A 13,910-nucleotide genomic window follows, 5' to 3' on the forward strand; every position below is an offset into this window, starting at 1 on the left:
CGCACTGATTTGCTGGCTTTTCAAAGGTCACCGGTGCGTAAAAATCGGACAGCAATACGGATGTCATACGGATGTCATACGGATGTTACGATAAAAAAAATCGCATGACACTCGCATGACACTTGCATGACAATCGCATGATTTATCTCCGTTTTTTCGGTCCATAAAACGGACCTTTTTTTTCTCTCAAGTGGAAATGAGCCCTTAGAGCAGATATCTATTCCTTTCACAATAGTACTGTCAGCACAGCGAGCAGTGCTTTAAATAATGAAATCAATTCATCTCTCCGAGAGGTGTGGCTCTACCTGGAGATATACCCTAACTGCATAAGGTGGAGAACAGCAGATGACTGCCGTTGTTTCGGCTGTGCAGGTAATCAAGCTTTTACATCAAAGAACAGGCTGTGTTAAAGAATAAAGAAGGTAAGCAATACTATACATACTATAATATGCAGAGAGAGCTACATGTTAATTGCAAGGAGTTGAGGACAGTCCTGTTACTACATTTACATGAGAACATTGTGTTAAAAATTAAAAAATAAAAACTACATAACAAAAAAAAATTAGAAAATGTGGTAGTTTCATTAGATCTTTTTTTCTTGAATTTTCAAGGCTTTTGTTGATTTTTTTTTTCTTTTAATACAGTTTGTAATATTGGGTAGTACAAGTGTGATTTGATCCTTTGGAAGGGATTATTGATATTTTATTATATTGCCAAATGTCAATCTATAAGGGTCTATTCACACTGAATTGAATGGGTGGGAGGATTTCCCTTAGGCTATGTTCTCTTAATGAGCTTTTGGTGAGTTTTTGATGTTGCAGAATTTCTGCAACCATTATTTAAATTAGTTTACTTGCATTTTTTCGTTGTGTTTTTGTGGCGTCTTTTAACATGCATTTGTATTGCATTTTTGATGTTGAGGTTTTTTTGTCTTTTTGGTGTGTCATGCTTGAAATAAAGCGGCTTTGTTTTTGACACTTCTTGGTATTTGGCTTTTGACAAAATCATATGGATATACTTAAGCGTTGATTACATGCCTTTCCGCAACAGAAGCACACAAAAACCGCACATGCATTTTTTACCTGCAGATTTACACATCTAATGCAAGTCTATCTGGAAAATCCACACAGAAAAGTCAGCATACCCACAAGAGAAACTGACATGCTCCAGATTTGAAACCGAAGTTCAGTTTACACGGAGCAAAAAGAACAGTGGGAGTGAGATTTTTAAAAAATCATATCCACTTTGACGGAGCAAAAATATACAGCGCCAAAAGATTATCATCTGAAAGTAGCCTTAGTATATCTCCAACATTGTCCATAGTCTACCATGTTTTTTTTTTTTTAAAAAAACCTCAATATCAGGATGTTTTTCTTAAACATGCTACTACAAGTTGTTGGTACTAGATTATGTGATGGGACATTGATCTAGGGAACTAGTCTGTTTGCAGTATTTGGAGTCAGGAAGGCATTTTCCCCGAATATGGGGCAATGACCATCTTGCCTTCCTCTGGATCAACATGTTAGGTTATATGTATAACTCAAAGAACTTTTATCTACCTTCAGCCTTAGGAAAAACCATTAAACCAATTTATGTAAGGACAAAAGCATATGCCATATAGGTATAGAAATAATTACATTTGCTTCAATTCACACATAGCAGTACATCTATATGACATCTGACTGGGACCACTGAAACCAACCCCCCCTCTCAGAGAAATGGTCAAAAGGTACAATACAAGTAGATTATCGTAATAAAAAATACCTTTATTTTAATGTATATGGACATCTGGTGGCACAGAAGGCACTAACACAATCTAAAAACAGTAAATAACACAAATATTATACAAAGAGGCATATAATATATTAAGCTGCAGAGAACATGATTGCAATGGGCTATTGTAGAGAGTGTCAATTTCACTTAGCGTGGCTCGGGTGCCTGTCTCTTCTCCTGGGTTGGGTGGCTGACTGCAGGCTGAGGCCAGTGCCGAGTTCTTCTGGCTTTCCCGCCTAACAAATCGTTCTCCTTCTGGTGGCAGTGGGCAGTCACCGGTCTCCTGCACTGAGTCCCTAGTCCGTTATGCTGCTGCGCAGCCAAGAGTAGTCCACGGCAGTGCTCCACTCAGCGTGCACTCCTCTGCACGCCCGACGTAGTCTCAGGGTCCTTACTGCACCCGACCTTTATCGCTGTTGCTCGGCCTATCCTTATTCGTCGCACTGCGCTGGTCCTCACTGTCACCTCTATCTGGTGGGAACAACCTCTCTCTTCCCGCGCTAATCTTCTTAACTTCTCCTGTCTCACCATGCCCCTTCTACACAGGAAAAGGGTACGCTCCATTCCCCATCTCCTTCCCCCCTTGATCAGTAGGCCCGGTCTCAGCAGTTCCAGAACCGGTGCCTTGTCAGCACCCACAACCCAGTCTTCTTCTCAACACCAGTGTTAATAGTAAGTTATTGTTATGCACAGTAACCTATAATGTTGGATATGGCAGACAAGAAAATTGCACAGACCTCAATACAAAGTGCGCAGGTGCTAATTGTTCATTATTGCCCCCCCCAAAAAAAAAATAAATATAACAACGAAAGAGATATTGATATGGAGAACAACCTCTCACATGTCTATGGTTGTTCTAAAAAAAACCCCTCAAAAAACAGCCCTTTTAAATTGGCTGCTTAACCTCTCTCAACATTTAGTGTGCTGGAGCACAACTTCTGGTTTTCAAATCACTAAAGTTAATGGCCTCAGAGAAACATGACCCTTCCAGTATTTTGCCAGTGGCTTTGTCAAACGTGCCTAACCTACAACCTCCTCCGTAGCCTGAGAGGATGTAAGATAAACGGTCTTACCAGAAATAGTGATTCCAATAGCTATATGTCAGAGGTGAAGCCACAATATGCGATCCAACTACGGTATGTCAATTATCAAGTGAGGCCATACTGGGCCTTGCCATAACAGGGAGGCCAACATGACAGGGTTGGGGTGGAAATTTAAGTGAGAAAGTTAATAATGGAGGGGTTACGGAAAAGGTTAATCTAATTGGGGAGACTATTGTGATCTCTAATGTGGGAGGAGGTACTGTAGGGGAAGGGATAGCAGAGAAAAGAGGTATATAGTGGGATGCCGGGAAGAAAGCAGTCATCTTAGGCACGTACTAGAACAAGTCTTATTGTTGTTTTTTATTAGAGATTTGATTGTTCATCAGTTTAAGGTCCACAAATCTCACCTGGAAAGTGTTCAGCCTCAGGAATAGATGTTTCCATTCAGTGACAGTAGGTAGAGGAAGTCTGGATCTTATGTATACATAAAGCCAAACAAGAGATTGGTAATCGAGTAAAGCAATAATTCCATTTCTGTCATTAGTGCCTCAGTTGCCTCAATTAAGCCATGGTTCTCCCTGTCACTAGTCCCATTATGTTGATGGGGATAGTAGAGCCAGTCGTCACCACAGGGGATCTCATATGCAGTCGCAGGTAAGGGGCTTGGCTTCAAGAAAGTACTTCCACCAATTCACAGTTAGCTTTGGTCGGAGGGGGTTCCAAGAGCCAAGCTCAATTCTGGGGAACAGCTTGGGGTATTTAGGATACTGACGAGCAAATGGGGTTGTTTTTGCCAGCTTAATCTAGATATACAGTACAGACCAAAAGTTTGGACACACCTTCTCATTTAAAGATTTTTCTGTATTTTCTGGACTATGAAAATTGTACATTCAAACTGATGACATCAAAACTATGAATTAACACATGTGAAATTGTATACTTAACAAAAAAGTGTGAAATAACTGAAATTATGCCTTATATTCTAGGTTCTTCAAAGTAGCCACCTTTTGCTTTGATGACTGCTTTTCATACTCTTGGCATTCTCTTGATGAACTTCAAGAGGTAGTCACCGGGAATGGTTTTCACTTCACAGGTGTGACCTGTCAGGTTTAATAAGTGGGATTTCTTGCCTTAAAAATGGGGTTGGGATCAGTTGTGTTGTGCAGAAGTTTGGTGAATACCCAGCTGATAGTCCTACTGAATAGACTGTTAGAATTTGTATCAAGGCAAGAGAAAGGCAGCTAAGTAAATAAAAACAGTCAATTAGACCGAAAAATTTGGAAAACTTTGAAAGTGTCCCCAAGTGCAGTGGCAAAAACTATCAAGCGCTACAAAGAAACTGGTTCACATAAGGACCGCCCCAGGAAAGGAAGACCAAGAGTCACCTCTGCTTCTGAGGATAAGTTTATCTGAGTCACCAGCCTCAGAAAATTGCAGGTTAACACAGCTCAGATTGGAGACCGATGCCACACAGAGTTCTAGCAGCAGACACATCTCTACAACAACTGTTAAGAGGAGACTTTGTGCAGCAGGCCTTCATGGTAAAATAGCTGCTGGGAAACCACTGCAAAGGACAGGCAACAAGCAGAAAAGACTTGTTTGAGCTTAAGAATACAAGGAATAGACATTAGATCAGTGGAAATCTGTGTTTTGGTCTGATGAGTCCAAATTTGAGATCTTTGGTTCCAACCACTGTGTCTTTGTGCAACGCAGAAAAGGTGAACGGATGGACTCTACATGCCTGGTTCCCACCATGAAGCATGGAGGAGGAGGTGTGATGATGTGGGGGTGCTTTGCCGATGACACTGTTGGGGATTTATTCAAAATTGAAGGCATACTGAACCAGCATGGCTACCACAGCATCTTGCAGCGGCATACTATTCCATCCGGTTTGCGCTTAGTTGGACCATCATTTATTTTTCAACAGGACAATGACCCCAAACACACCTTCAGGCTGTGTAAGTACTATTTGACCAAGAAGGAGAGTGATGGGGTGCTACGCCGGATGACCTGGCCTCCACAGTCACCAGACCTGAACCCAATCAAGATGGTTTGGGGTGAGCTGGACCGCAGAGTGAAGGCAAAAGGGCCAACAAGTGCTAAGCATCTCTGGGAACTCCTTCAAGATTGTTGGAAGACCATTCCCGGTGACTACCTCTTGAAGCTCATCAAGAGAATGTCAAGAGTATGCAAAGCAGTCATCAAAGCAAAAGGTGGCTACTTTGAAGATCCTAGAATATAAGACATAATTTCAGTTGTTTCACACTTTTTTGTTAAGTATATAATTCCACATGTGTTAATTCATAGCTTTGATGCCTTCAGTGTGAATGTACAATTTTCATACTCATTAAAATAAAGAAAAATCTTTAAATGAGAAGGTGTGTCCAAACTTTTGGTCTGTACTGTACATGCTACGGTCATCGTGTTCATCATCTGGAGAAACATAGGCTGTGACTGCAGACTTTACCAGCAGGAGATACAAAAGCTGTGGGCCAACCAAAAGTTCATAGACAGTGGGTATCACCTGGTACAGGGGCAGTGAAACTAGCGGTTCTGGGTTGGGATATTGTAGACTGGGGTAGCTCATGGTGGCCATCTACCCAGAGTTGCTGTAAGGCAATGGACGGAAGAAATTAAAATAATTTCTTTGCTAATCTGCATTGCATGCACCAAGCTAGATCTCCGTCTTTCTGAGAATGCGGATTGATCCCTACAATGGTCCCAGCAGTGCTTCTGCGCCTTCAATAACAAAAGAAATTCCAACCTTGCCCGACTTGTAAAATGTCTCCCTGGCCACATACCCCGATACGACTATGTACCGACAACGGCTTTACATCCCACAACAGATCACCCTCTTATTTCAACAACAGCTTGAATAACTATGGATCGATCCTCCCTTGACAACTCACAAACGCTGGCTGCTTTTCCTAACTCTATTTCTCTCCCAGCCCTCAACCCCACCTTCCTTAGTCTCCTGAATCAGGCCATATCTCCTACCAAACTGGATACAGCTATCAGTCAATTAAAATAAAACCAGGCGCAGAAGGTTTCTCAGCCCTCTACTACAAGAAATACACACTAATACTTCTTTCCCATCTCACTATTTCAGCTCTGTGAGAGACAGACTAAAGTCAGGGGTAGCATCCTGAACAGGAGCTATATCCCTGATACCCAAGCCAAACTCAGACCACTCATCATGGTCAAACTATAGACCCATATCTGACCCATATAGACCTCAAACTTTTAGCAAACTCTGCATTGGGATCCATTATATAGAAAGATCAGGTTGACTTTGCACCCTATAGGCAAGTGTCCGACAACATACTAGGGGTCTCTCATATTCTGCATCACTGTAAGCAACGAAACCTGACAAGCATGCTTTTATCACTTGACATTAGAAAGGACTTTGACTCTGTCTCATGAACCTACCTTTTTGTGGTGTTGGGGAAATGGAACTTCCCTGATCAATTTCTCTCATGGATTTACGCCCTATACAGCTGCCTCACAGCCTAAGTCCGCTATAACGGAATTTCCTCTGCAAATTTTCCAATCAAAAGAGGTACTAATCAAGGGTCAGAGAAAAGAAAAAAAAAAAGGTGAATTCCAGCTCCTTAAAACATGACGTTTATTGTATCCAAATAAAAAATCCAAATGTCCATGGTGTGCAACCTCCCACCGGTAAGTGCCTGGGATGACAGAGATAAACGGCTACGCGTTTCGATCGGAGTGATCTTTATCAAAGCCATACCTGGATCAGGCAGCTTCTCCTACTTATAAGGAGGCTCACCCAACCAGATCATTCATTTGAGTCACATGGCAATTTGACAGGTCCTTTCATCTAAAATCATTGTTCTATATGTAACAACATAACAAAAATAAAGGATTAAAATCACATTCAGCAATAATGTAACATAACTTCATGTCTTTTATTCAATCCTGTTGGGACACAGGTGTTCAATTGGAAAATCCAATATGCTTCTCGTGTGAGAAGCCGGCGTCTAATGTCACCACCCCGACTAGGGGTATTAACCCGTTCTATGCCCTGAACCTGAAGAGTGACAGTGCTGCGTGCATGGTGCCTAACAAAATGTTTGGATGCTGCTGATATATTCCTGTCATTATTCTGAGTGTTACCTATGTCATATAAGTGTTCCCTAATGCGTGTTTTCAATTTTCTGGACGTACAGCCCACATACGACAGGTTACACTCTATACATTTGATTTTGTATACCACATTGCAAGAATTACAATTGATGTACTGCTTTATATCAAATTTGATAGTTTCATCCGCATTATAATTATGATTTTAGATGAAAGGACCTGTCAAATTGCCATGTGACTCAAATGAATGATCTGGTTGGGTGAGCCTCCTTATAAGTAGGAGAAGCTGCCTGATCCAGGTATGGCTTTGATAAAGATCACTCCGATCGAAACGCGTAGCCGTTTATCTCTGTCATCCCAGGCACTTACCGGTGGGAGGTTGCACACCATGGACATTTGGATTTTTTATTTGGATACAATAAACGTCATGTTTTAAGGAGCTGGAATTCACCTTTTTTTTTTTCTTTTCTCTGATGATTGGATCGTCTTCCTGCAGCGGAGTTCCGTGCACCTGCGGTGATTTACCGGTGAGCTGGCTACAAACTCCTTTTCTCTTTGTGACTAATCAAGGGTGCGGTGCCCTCTATCCCAGTTACTATTCCTACTTGCAGTTGAGCCACTAGAAATTTGCCTCTGCCACAACCCCCAAAGTCAAGGTATAGAAATTGCGTCAACTCCCCACAAACTGTTTGCAGATGATGTTGTGCTCCTTCTTACCACCCCTTAAAACTCACTGCCTTCTCTGGTTCAAACCCTGCAAAACTTTGCACAAATCTCCGGCCTACAAATTAACCACTCAAAATTGCATGCTTTGAATATCTCTTTCTGCTGCTACAATCTCACAGCTTAAGCAAGACATCCATTTTCCATGGTCCACAATCCACCTTGATTATTTAGGTGTGAAATTAACCACTAATATAGATTCCCTCTTTTCCGCAAACTACCCCCTAAAGCTTTGTAAATTTCGTACGCTGCTCTAAATGGGGGGAAAGCTGCATCTTCCTTGGTTAGGTCGTATGCGTGCACTTAAAATGACTTTACTCCCTAAAATATTCTACTTATTCTGTATTTTACCAATACCTGTTCCATCCCATTACCATAATATAACCCAATGTCTAATCATCACTTTTGTCTGGAAAGGTGGTCTTCCCAGATTCACCAGGGACATATTGTATTGCCATTGCTTGAAAGAAGTCCTGGAAGTCCCCAATCTAACCAAATATTACCAAGCTGCTCAACTAGGTCAGTTAACACTATACCACACCTCCTCTCAACCACCCCTCTGGCTTTCCTTGGAAGCTCCAGAGTGTCATCCACTGACCATCAAACTCTGCAAATTTTAAAACTCCTCGAAAACGTTGAGTTTCCACTCAGTGGATATGTTACTAAAGAGTTTTTTTTAGAAGGTTTTGGAGCAAAAACTGAGAAGAGGTTCTCCTAATCCTCTTCAAAAACATAAAGTTTCCGCTTAGTAATGATGTGGATGCAGAGTTTGTTTAGTAAGTTTTGTAGCAGAAACTGTGCAGAAATTCTCCAAATTATTCTAAAATCAGCAGCTCTGTGCACATTGAGTCAGATTTGAATACAAAATGATTTCCAAAACTTTAAACATCCCAAGGAGCACTGTGCAAGCGATCATATTGAAATGGAAGGAGTATCATACCACTGCAAATCTACCAAGACCTGGCCGTCCCTCTAAACTTTCATCTCAAACATGGAGAAGACTGATCGGAGATGCAGCCAAGAGGTCCATGATCACTCTGGATGAACTGCAGAGATCTACAGCTGAGGTGGGACAGTCTGTCCGTAGGACAACAATCAGTCATACAATGCACGAATCTGGCCTTTATGGAAGAGTGGCAAGAAGAAAGCCATTTCTCAAAGATATCCATAAAAAGTGTAGTTTAAAGTTTGCAACAAGCCACCTGGGAGACACACCAAACATGTGGAAGAAGGTGCTCTGGTCAGATGAAACCAAAATCAAACTTGTTGGCAGCAATGCCAAACTATATGTTTGGCGTAAAGGCAACATAGCCCTTCACCCTGAACACACCATCCCCACTGACAAACATGGTGGTGGCAGCATCATGGTTTGGGCCTGCTTTTCTTCAGCAGGAACAGGGAAGATGGTTAAAATTGATGGGTAGATGGATGGAGCCAAATACAGGACGATTCTTGAAGAAAACCTGTTGGAGTCTGCAAAAGACCTGAGACTGGGACGGAGATTTGTCTTCCAACAAGACAATGATCCCAAACATAAAGAAAAATCTACAATGGAATGGTTCACAAATAAACGTATCCAGGTGTTAAAATGGCCAAGTCAAAATCCAGACCTCAATCCAATCGAGAATCTGTGGAAAGAGCTGAATACTGCTGTTCACAAACGATCTCCATCAAACCTCACTGAGCTCGAGCTGTTTGCCAAGGAAGAATGGGCAAGAATTTCAGTCTCTCGATGTACAAAACTGATAGAGACATACCCCAAGTGACTGGCAGCTGTAATCGCAGCAAAAGGTGGTGCAACAAAGTATTATGTTAAAGGGGCCGAATAATATCGCAAGCCCCACTTTTCAGTTTTTGAATTTCAAGAAAACTTAAAATAACCAATACATTTCGTTCAACTTCACAATTGTGTTCCACTTGTTGTTGATTCTTCACCAAAAATTTACATTTGGTATCTTTATGTTTGAAGCATGATAAGTGGGAAAAGGTTGAAAAGTTCCAGAGGCCGAATACTTTCGCAAGGCACTGTATGGCAATCAGTTACAAACATAGCCCTTTGTCTCACATTGTGAATAAAATAGTACAGCTGATTATTTATTTATTTTTGCACTTGACTATGCTTTTTGATACGGTTAAAAATAAACAGTTTTTTGGAAACTGTCACTTTTATAGAATATTACATGCTGAAACCATAGCTTTAATGTTTAGAGTACGTTACAAATTAAGGGCCCAGTTTATCATTGCATTTTTGCCATTTTTTGGCATGAATATCTCTCAATTAGTGACTTTTCATTTGAGACTAGTTCATGAAACGATTTGCTTTTTTTTTCTTTAAGTTGTTTTACAGACAAATTAAAAAAAAATAAAAATAAATCATTTACAGGTATGACCTGAATTTACTTAGCCCAGATTTATATACTACAAAACAATAACTTAAGATAACTTTTTTATCAGGTAAACAGAGGTTTCTTGATAACCTTTCTATCAATCCTTAGAAGTTTATTAAGCTCAATATCACTATGTAAGCAGGGCTTGTGCGTTAAACTTATTTAGCCATTTCAAACAATGGTATTTTTGTGCAGCTTCACATTTCTTTCACGTTTTTTGGTGGGGAGTAGATCCAGAACGGATAAAGAATAAAATACAAATGTTTTAGATTTTTTCCAGCGATGCTGGGAGCAGCCAGGATTATTAGGGTATGTGTCATTCACCCCCTATCAAAGAACTCACGTTTTGCATGCCAGAAATGATACTCCAGTCATAAGTAGAATAGCACTTCTGGCATTGCATATGGAGGTGCACACCTATCAGAAGAGGTGCTTAATTAATTAAGTTACATGTGCCTCTTAATTAATTTGGCACCTTCTACTCCAGCAAGACTAGCGTAGTGCGAGCGTGCGCTATTCAAGTCTTGATGAATCGGCCCTTTTATGTTTCAATTCTTTATTTTCTCAATCTGGAATTGTAAATCTCTGTTATTAAATGAGAAGATCCTGGTTTACGTTCAGGAGCCATCAAACCTACCTAGTGCCTCACAGAATGGTTCTGTGGGTGATCACAAAAACAGTGGGTTCCCAATATTTTAAAAAAGTAGATACCATATGATACTACAATGTTTTAGCTGAGTAAATCTCCCTTATAATAAATCATAGAAGGTATGCAGTAATAGGGGAAACCTCTATATCCTGTATTTCTTTCCCATCAGTTAAGTAAGAAAGCAAAGAAGTATAGTTGGCTAAGTACTTTCAAAATAAGTTATAGAAAAATAGAAGCCCTCAACACTTCTGTATCACTACGTGATGTCCTGATCTGTTGTATATTTTTCAAACCACCCTTATCATCTTCGTTCTTTCTACTGCCCACAATAATCAAGTGATATGGGGTTGGTCCAAATCAAGAATAGAACTGTACAACATCTAGGGAAGTGACCCTCCCTTAAAACTTTATTTTAATATACCTTATAGACTGTCATTTTCATGCTAAAAGACAATAGGTAACAATAGAACAGATAGACTCCTTGGCACCCTTCAATCTTGGATTATGTAGCACTAAATCAGGATGTAAAATAGTGTTAATACATACGGAGATAGTTTTCTTAAGGCCGGCGTCACACTACCATAGAATACGGGCGAGTGCTAAAACATCACATAGCATTCGGACCAGTGTTAGGCTACTTTCACACTAGCGTTAACTGCAATCCGTCACAATGCGTCGTTTTGCAGAAAAAACGCATCCTGCAAAAGTGTTTGCAGGATGCGTTTTTTCTCCATTGACTAACATTACGCGACGGATCCTAGTTAATGATAAACTTACCTGGAGCAGCCAGTGCCAGGCAGCAGCTGCCAAGGCAAACAGGATCATGGGGTGCATTAAAAGAGGTCTGGATACACATGATGAGAGCATTATACTGCCTCTGTACAAATCCCTAGTTAGACCGCACATGGAGTACTGTGTCCAGTTTTGGGCACCGGTGCTCAGGAAGGATATAATGGAACTAGAGAGAGTACAAAGGAGGGCAACAAAATTAATAAAGGGGATGGGAGAACTACAATACCCAGATAGATTAGCGAAATTAGGATTATTTAGTCTAGAAAAAAGACGACTGAGAGGCGATCTAATAACCATGTATAAGTATATAAGGGGACAATACAAATATCTCGCTGAGGATCTGTTTATACCAAGGAAGGTGACGGGCACAAGGGGGCATTCTTTGCGTCTGGAGGAGAGAAGGTTTTTCCACCAACATAGAAGAGGATTCTTTACTGTTAGGGCAGTGAGAATCTGGAATTGCTTGCCTGAGGAGGTGGTGATGGCGAACTCAGTCGAGGGGTTCAAGAGAGGCCTGGATGTCTTCCTGTAGCAGAACAATATTGTATCATACAATTAGGTTCTGTAGAAGGACGTAGATCTGGGGATTTATTATGATGGAATATAGGCTGAACTGGATGGACAAATGTCTTTTTTCGGCCTTACTAACTATGTTACTATGTTACTATGTTACTATGACGCATTGCGACAGATTGCCACACGTCGCGCGACGGTTGCGCCGTTTTTCGGCTGACCGTCGGCCGCAAAAAACGTTCCATGTAACATTTTTTGCAGCCGACGGACCGTCTTTTCCGACCGCGCATGCGCGGCCGGAACTCCTCCCCCACCTCCCCGCACGTCACAATGGGGCAGCGGATGCGCTGAAAAGCAGCATCCGCTGCACCCGTTGTGCGGCGGAGGCAATGCTAGCGTCGGTAACCTCGGCCCGACGCACTGCGACGGGCCGGGCCCGACGCTAGTGTGAAAGAAGCCTTAATCCATGGGGCAGCTCACATCACTGCACATTTTCTCGTATTGTAAAGCCATACGCATATCATACGGATACTTGGGTTGGAGAAAATCGCATTGCAAGCGCATTACACACGGATGACCATACGGAGAACACTCATGTGACTCTCGGCAGAAAAACCCGGACCAATTTTCCATACATTTAGTGTGATGCCGGCCTGACAGAAAGTCTTTTATTTTTGCGCAACAAGATGATTCAATAACGTGACCTCCCTAGGTACAATCTGTCTACACAGAATGGAAGCAAAATGAATAATATTCTGCCTGGTCCCCAAGACAAGTGTACTATTGTTGATTTAATTTATAAACGTCAATAAATTATTATAATTATTAAGCACAAATCATTAAACGTAAACATACCACGCATATAAACAACTAAAACCATGTCACTCATTAATTGAGAATCAATAATAAACTCAAAATAGATTTTTATTGATTTATGTTAAGATCACATGCTGTAGGAAGGAAACAATGTGTTGTGTGAACATTGTGTCTTGCATTGCTTGTGTTGTTGTAATTTCACACATTTTCCATTCTTCTTAATGTCCGAATTAAAACTGTATATTGCTGCTATGTACGGTATATTGGTGTTTGCTTCCCCAAGGCACAAGTGGGGACTTGTAGTGGACTCAGATGCCCAGTCAGGCAGAAAAGTGGTGAGATATGGGGGACTTTAGATCCAGGTTCTTTATACGCACTAATGATGCCAAAAAGAAGAAAAGCACCCGTGTAAGGCATGTACACTACCCCAAAATAATAAAATATAATAATTTTATTGACCCACAATTACAGAAACAGAAAACAAACACAAGTATAAACATGTGAGAACAACCACACAAACCCACTGCAATAAACAATACAATAAGTGCAATGCAATCTTATAACCCTGACGCAATATAGCTCCTATTAAATATTTATCCAATGCACCCTGGGATATCAATAATCAGGACATGTCAAAATTTGGACGATCCCTAGTATGCCCTAAATGGGACCAAATAAGGAGGAAAAAACTCAGTGTTGGAGAACCAGCACAGAGCACTTACAATGAATGTAAATGTAAGTATAAACCCAGGTTTTAGGGGGTTTCTATGAGCACTGTGAGTAGCAGGTCAGTCAAATAGGATTGATAATGATGACCAATATAAACCACTAAAGAAGTAATGGCCAGAAATGGCCAAATGTACCAGCAAAAACACTCACAGCAAGAAAGCCCGGAAAAGATGAGCCAGGCAGGAACTTCGAAACAGCAGGGGATATGAGTGGGGGACCCCGGAATGACCCAGGTCCTTTATACGCACTAAGGCGATGATACAATAATATCCACCGTACTTACTCCCATTGGAAATATGCACTAAGCACTTTAGTGTATATTTGCTCATTATAACTGGAACACTTGTGCCACTTTCCACCTGATCTTGCTGCTTTGTGTCTCTA

The 13,910-nt window shown here is 41.0% G+C and overlaps 1 protein-coding gene across 1 annotated transcript in view; it reads left to right on the top strand.

The window, feature by feature from the left end:
• Nucleotides 1-340: 340 nt before the first annotated feature.
• LOC138643049 (carbohydrate sulfotransferase 9-like) overlaps nt 341-13,910 on the top strand; it is a 150,758-nt gene continuing 137,188 nt past the window's right edge. Inside the window, exon 1 of the mRNA XM_069731764.1 lies at nt 341-422. The gene's annotated coding sequence lies outside the window, so the exon portion shown is untranslated. The remainder of the gene's footprint in view (nt 423-13,910) is intronic.

This window comes from Ranitomeya imitator, chromosome 1 (assembly GCF_032444005.1).
Source record: "Ranitomeya imitator isolate aRanImi1 chromosome 1, aRanImi1.pri, whole genome shotgun sequence".
Taxonomy (NCBI): domain Eukaryota; kingdom Metazoa; phylum Chordata; class Amphibia; order Anura; family Dendrobatidae; genus Ranitomeya; species Ranitomeya imitator.